The sequence below is a fragment of the Athene cunicularia genome, assembly GCF_003259725.1.
Source record: "Athene cunicularia isolate RWA chromosome 5 unlocalized genomic scaffold, athCun1 chr5_part2, whole genome shotgun sequence".
Lineage (NCBI taxonomy): Eukaryota > Metazoa > Chordata > Aves > Strigiformes > Strigidae > Athene > Athene cunicularia.
In genome coordinates, this window is record NW_020799102.1 from 11,028,915 (window position 1) to 11,036,186 (window position 7,272).

Sequence of the window (7,272 nt, forward strand, 5' to 3'; positions counted from 1 at the left end):
GGGGGGGGGAAGGGGTGAGTGAACGGCTGGGTGGTGCTCTGTTGCCCTCTGGGCTCAAACCACATCAAGACATACCAATCTGACTTATTTGTTAGGTCCTCTTTAAGGGACAGATGGAGCTAAACTGCTGTGGTCCTGCTAGGAGATATGTATTCATCGAGGCATTCATTTATTGACTATCTACTTTACTGCCAAATAATCCTCTCTGTTTGCTTGTCTTCATCTAGTTTAGATTCTGGAAGCAGCCTGGAAATATCGCACACTGCCCATTACATTAATGGAAAGTATTGATATGTCCAGGAGGTGATCGGAAGACCTGAGGACAACATAATCATCTTGCTGTTCTACATGCTGCCTATGATTACTTATTTTGAAATCATTAGCTGAAAATATTGACGTGTTAGGTAATGAATAAAGCTCACATCAAAGAAACAAATTTAGGTTTTTAATTTAAAAAAAAACACCTGCAAATGCAATGGATTTCTAATGAATCCCTCAAGAAAACACAAGTACTCAGAAGGTTGGGTATAGTAAAATTGTAACCTGAGTGGGTAAGGGGTGGGGGTTGAGGAGCTTGCAGACAAGAATTCTCATTTCGTAGCTAGAGAACTGTAACTTTAGAATTGCCTAATTTATATGTACATTTATAAATATGTACAATGGAAAGGATGCAATTTTTTTAAAGCACTTTTATTTTGCAACTGAATCTGCCAGTGCAGCCCTTGCCACACCACAGAGTAGGATTACAAGGTAAAACAAGCATCAGAACTTTCCATCAGTTTTTATGATTTTGAACGTTGTCCTATCAGAGTAGCTGGAATTGGGAATTTTCTTGTCTTGAGCAAGGGATGTGGGGATGCAGAACTGTCTAGACAGACTGAGGCAACAACATATGTTGAAGGGCATGGGGCTGGGTGTGGTAAAACTGCTCTGAAAATGCTCCAGCTGAAATTTAACATAGCTCAGATTAAAATGGGGAGAAGGAAAAACAGCTGTGTGCCACCTGAGCAGCACAACTCGGGTGGGATCCTGCACCTTTTGTGTTGCCAGGGCAAATGTAGACATTGTCCAGTAATACTCACAAGCTGCCATCAAGGTGGGCAGACGCGCTGGTTTTGGCATGTGAAGAGCAAAGGCCCTTGCACTGCTGTCAGGCTGTGCCCGGGGACATGCTGCTGCTGCTGTGACATTGCAGCCTCCTACCATGGCTTTGGCAGTCAGAGAGAGTTCAAACCCCAGTGCATCCAGCTGTGCTAACAGCAGAGCAGTCCTGCACCCCCACTGATGCAGTTGGTGCTAAGGAAGGGCAGGACTGGGCTGAAATTGTGAAGCCCAAGGTTATGCCGGCAGCACAAAACAAAGGAGGAGAAGAGGTTTTGCCTCCTGCTCCCCCCCAGTCCCAAAACCACAAGTGAAGGGTAGATAGGAGGTAATGGAGGAAGTCAATCAGTGGTGAGCTAGAAAGAGTGGGCAAGGGTCTAAACACACTCTCCTGGAGCACAGCGTGGCAGCCCCTTCTCTGTGGGTCAGTAGAGGGACCTAGGCAGGGGATGTGAAGGTTTTCTGTGCAATGGGGAAGAGTCCTGCATTGCTTGTGGTATGGATAAATTGACCTGACAAGCCTTTTCCATCTCCGGTTTCTGAGTCCCAAACAGAGAATGCAGTTAGCTGCAGCTCCAGCCAAATGGGAGCTAGTGTGGCAGGGGGGTCTTGGCAGATCCTGAGAAGAAAAATATGAGAAGGAATGGGCCAGGGCTTCAGGGCCTTCCCTTTCCATAGCACTAGGACAGGAAAGCCAGAGGCTATTGTAGAGCAAGGAGTTTCTGCCCATTTTCTAACATGCTGAGCCCACAGCCTGGCAGGAGAGGAGGAAGAGGATTTAACACTTAAGCCAGATTAATTTGTACTAGCAAAACATCCCACATCGGGTCTGTCATAACATACCCTCATTAAAACCATTTCTGCCCATGGAATATAGAGTAGCTTGAATCTGCAGGGACCAGTCCCAGCATTAACCACTGGTGTGCCTCAGGCAGCTGTGAGGAGGGAGCTCCTGGGAGCACAGAGGCAGGCTGCAGTGGCTGAGTGGATGCCTCAGTCCAAGCCTGGCACTTCTGGAGCCCAGGGGAAGGTGCCTTGGTTCACCCAGGTGCTTCCTGTCGCTGCAGGCTCTGGAGCCCCCGGTATGCAGGCGTTGGGGGAGGCCCGTCTCACTCATTCCTTGAGCTCCATTGTAGTTTTTTGAGAAGGCTGCCAGTGTAATTGCACGTGTGTGAGAACCGTTCCTTACTTTTGATTTGATCCTTATGTTTGCAACGAGCATAGTGATGAGGACCACATCAGTGCATAGTTAATAACCCTGTACATGTTAAGATGTTATGAGAGAAGCATACAAGTGATGTGAGGTAATCTGAATGCCTGTTATGACTCCTCCTTTGAAAACTGATCTCTGACTCTGTTTTCTAAATAGAATAATGTTGCAACAGTCAGGAGAGCTTCAAGCCTGATGCAGAGCTAAAGATCAAAACATTGCAAAGCCGTAATGGAGATGAATTCTAATGGATAGATGGATATAAGCTGATATGCTAATATACCTGTTTAGCTTGATAATGTTAATGATGATGACAAATTTATGAATGTATTTGGATCTACATTTATCATTTGGCTGCAATATATTAAAAATTGGATTATTATTATTTTCAATCCATCAAAAAGCTGTTGCTAAGCGCAGCTCCCTGGCTTGCTAAGTGGCAGTTCAGTCTTATGCCAAATAGTGCAATATATTATTACAAATTTTGTCCTTAATTAACACAGTCCTGACTTTTCATCATCACCAATCCTGTCACTGGGCATGACACATACGAATAACTAGAATTATTTTTTTTTCAGAGCACTACTTCCAGACTGAAGACAGCAAATTTAGAGCAGCATCTAGAGACATTATTGCATTTTGCTCTTTTGCCTCAAACCAGTGTGAACTCCATAAAAAATCAACTCCTAGTTTATAAGAATGATTGTGAAATTAAGTGAATTGGATACTGAGATGGTTAGAAAGAAGAAACGAAAAATCTGGCCTTCAGTTTACAACATGCTGAGCACTGGTACCTCCTAGAGAGGTCAGGTTCTCCCAGAGATGCAGATCCTCTGTAATGTACTTCTGAAAAATCCTTTGTCTCCCAGAGGAAGAATAGGCAGGTCTGCCAGTATGAGTTGAAGACACTCCATCATCTCCAATAACCTCAAAAGAGGTTAATAATTGTCAGAGATTAGTTTCAATAAACATTTGGATAATTTTTTTGTAGGAAACCCTTTATGCTATTGGCTGTCTTTCATCTGAGCATCTCAAAATAATATGCAACAAAAAGGGGGTTAAATCTCACAATTCCGGTGGCTTGTTTGCATTACAAAGATTAAATGCCTGACCCTTGGCAGCACCTTAACACGGAGAGAGAATTTTATGCCAAAACCACGTATCCTCACACCTATTCTTCTACTGCCATCAGACACCCAAACTTTGACACACGGTTTGCTGAAAGAGCACTTGATTTATTCACAGATTTGCCACAAAGAAATTTCTAAGCAGGACAGAATACCGCTGTGATGTGGATGGAGACAAAGACTGTGTATCTCCACACCTCATTTGGCACCCACACAAGACACTACTCACACAGGGCACCCCCCAGTCTCCTCAGTACTTCCATTATATCTGTCCCTACTTCAGCTTCTCTGAAGCCACCCACAACCTTCCTGTGGATGAGTGCAAATCCATAAACCATGTGGACGCTGCCATCACGTGCAATTTTATTAAATGCTGTTTGATGTCAGGATATTGGGATGTTTATAAATAGAGGATTGATGATTTCATTTCAAGATAGGGCAGAAGGTGAAGCTGCATTTGGAAATTAAAATCCAGCAGCAAAATCCCACATCTTTTAGAGTAGTGAAGGAAGTGCCAGAAACTTTGGCTATGAGCAACTGTGCTAATATAAATGAGCCTTCTCTGTCAAGCTTGGCTCTGAAGAAAATTTCCCTTTCTAGCCCTTGGCCATAGTGCACAAAGCTACAATAAGTGGCTTTCTCGTAATGGATCCTGCCAAGACCACAGGCCAAGCACAGCTATTCATTACTCCAGCATAATTTACTATGAAGCTAATAAAAGCAAGAAAATAATCTTTTTTTCAGAGAATATTCCTCGTTTGTTCTGATCATCAGCTGGTACCCTGCATTACTGGTAGTGATTCAGAATCAAGCTACATTGTGAGCAACCTGAAGTTATTTATTTATCTTTGCAATATCTTTGTGGTGTAGCTGGCCTGTGGTTTCATCAAGTCAAAGTTAAAGAATGGGTTGACAATAGCAACTTGCTCAAGGCCACACAAAGTCTGCAACAGAGCTGGGATCACATCTTGCTTCCAGGTACAAAAAAACAGAAATCCACCCCAGCAATAGGAAGGCAGTTCATAGGAAGATAAAGTTAGTCAGAGTGCATATTGCTGACCTGAGGTCTGTGGTCCCGCTCAGTTACTGATACTCAGCCCTCTTGTTGGCTGGCTAATCTAGTTTGAAGCTTGATAGTGTTCACACACCCCCACTTGGAACTGACAGTGCACCTATGCATAAGATAGCTAGAAACAGGATTTAATCAGAATATAGGCTAGACTGTGGTGATCAACCACAGGGCTCAGCTACACTTGGCCAGCCCCTTTCATCCCTTTTCTCCTGTATTTTGCCATGTTTTTTTTCCTCCTCAATCCACCTTAAACCGTCCCTCTCCCCTCCTTTGGTCTTTGCCCTAAACATTGTACAGTATGCCTTGCATGTTCCCAAAATGGTGTTCCCATCACATCCCTTAATGTGTCCTATACCACAAGCAATAACCACCTTTAGATTGCAAGGCATCTGGGAGGCAGTGTCTTGGCTGACTTCTCTTGGCAGGCTTCACACCAGGTAGCAAGGTCTAATCATTTTTCTCTGATGTGCTTGGGAGCAGCCAATGTTGTATGCTCCATTTTCCCTGATGAGGTTACTGAGGTCTCTCCGCCCGTCTTTGTTCTCCCTGCACCTTTGTGTTTACAGGGATTACACTTTTAATCACATAACCCAGCACCCACAAGGTAACAGGGAATCACACTGGACCCTTTAGCCTGTGCTGACTAAGAAACTGAGAATAATAAAATGCTTTTATGGCCCGAGAGCTTCACACTTAAATCTCTTAGTGAACTAGAAGATCTCGCTTTTTCCACCAAGGAGGCATCAAGGAGGCACCCACCCACCTTACATTGCCTCTTAACCGCTATTGCTGCACTCAGGCGGCATGAGGCAGCTGGAGCCCGCTGGGGTGGGTCAGGCTGGATGGTCACACTGGGAGCCCGGGCAGGAAGGGCAGTGGCTGGGGACCGGCATCCTGGCAGGCAGAGGAAATTCTCACAGCTGCATCCCGCAGGGGTCAGAAACCACTCCTCCATCGCAAAGCCCCTGCTGGGAACCAGTTCCCAAGCTGAATTCCATGTGGAAATTTGCTATCAGGAGTTAAAATACCATTAAAGAACTAACAGAAGCTAAACCTAGATATTCAAATACAAGTCTTTTTTTAAAATAAAAAAATAAATTTATCCTTCCAAATGATGTGAAATCCTTATCAATAAATTTCCTCAAGCTTTTCTGACTATATTAAACATTAGTTCCAAGAATTCTTCTTGAAACGGTATTTTTGTGCAGATTAGCTGAGCACGGTTTTAGAAATCATTTGGCAGCTTTTCACTGTTCTAAACTGGCTTTAATTCTTAGCTAAAATACCTTCTGCACTAAGCCTTCCTCTTCAGCTATTAAATACATGCTGCAAGCTTTTTAGAGAGTTAAACTTTATTCTATACACATGCAGATCTACTTATGTACTTGACACACACACAGGGGAATACTTTACAACCAAAAGGTACCACTTAATGAACAGGCAAGCGAGTTTCCCATAAAAGCAGAATGGCTCATGCGTAATGTGGGCTTCTTCACTCCTGGTCATTATATACTGAAAAATAACGTTCCCTAAAACAAGGCCGCCTCCTCCTCCTGTTGAAGTCACATGGGATCAGGATTGGGCCCCTAGACTGAAAATGCAATTTAAGTTTTCTAAATGCTGGGCTTCAGAGCTTTACAAGGATATTAAATCCCACAGGCTAGTTCTGATTGACTGGCTATAATGAAAATGTCTCTTATCTTCCAATTAGGGAATGAAGATGAGAGGAGCATGCACGCATCAGAAGATGGAAAAGGAGGTTTTTTGAGGGTAACATACCCCTTCCTTACTGCAGAAGGGGTAGAGTAAGCATTTCCATGCCCCATGAAGGTCCAGCCTGCCCACACGGGACCTGTCCTGGCCCAAACTCTGCCAGGTGTCACTGAAGGGCTCCTGCCTGCTGCTACACAGCAAGTGGAGGGGTGCTTGTGTGACACACTAATGCCACCATAACCCTCCACTGTCCTCAGAACTGGCTGTAGGTGTCTGATGGGCAGTGGATGTGAGAAAGATTGTGGAATCATAGAACCATGGAATGGTTTGGATTGGAAGGGACCTTAAAGATCACCTAGTTCCACTCCCTGCCCTGGGCAGGGACACCTTCCACTAGCCCAGGTTGCCCAAAGCCCCGTCCAACCTGGCCTTGAACCCTTCCAGGGAGGGGGCAGCCACAGCTGCTCTGGGCAGCCTGTGCCAGGGCCTCACCACCCTCACAGGGAAGAATTTCAGCCACACTCCCTGGTAAAGAGTCCCTCCCCCCTTTCCTGCAGCCCCTTTCAGCCCTGGGGGGCCGCTCTAAGGTCTCCCCCGAGCCTTCTCTTCTCCAGCTGAACCCCCCAACTCTCTCAGCCTGTCCTCACAGGGGGTGCTCCAGACCCCCCAGCATCTTCATTCCCTCCTCTGGTCCCGCTTGAGCAGGTCCGTGTCCTTCTTATATTGGTGCCCCCAGAGCTGGACCCAGCACTGCAGGGGGGTCTCACAGAGCGGAGCAGAGGGGCAGAATCCCCCCCTCGCCCTGCTGCCCACACTGCTGTGGGTGCAGCCCAGCACACGGGTGGCTTTCTGGGCTGTGAGCGCACATTGCTGGCTCACAGTCAGCTTCCATCCATTAATGCCCCAAGTCCTTCCCCACAGGGCTGCTCTCAACCCACTCCTGGCCCAGCCCGTGTTTGCGTTGGGGACTGCCCCGGCCGGCACCGGGACGGAGGGGGTTGCTGGCGACCACCGGCGGGGTCCGGCGAGCCGCCTGCCTGCACATGGGC

At 46.1% G+C, this 7,272-nt stretch overlaps 1 long non-coding RNA gene across 1 annotated transcript in view; it reads left to right on the top strand.

Moving 5' to 3' along the window:
- Positions 1 to 501, top strand: part of LOC113481088 — an 8,527-nt gene extending 8,026 nt beyond the window's left edge. Inside the window, exon 3 of the long non-coding RNA XR_003398592.1 lies at positions 233 to 501. This is a non-coding gene — a long non-coding RNA (uncharacterized LOC113481088). The remainder of the gene's footprint in view (positions 1 to 232) is intronic.
- Positions 502 to 7,272: the final 6,771 nt, after the last annotated feature.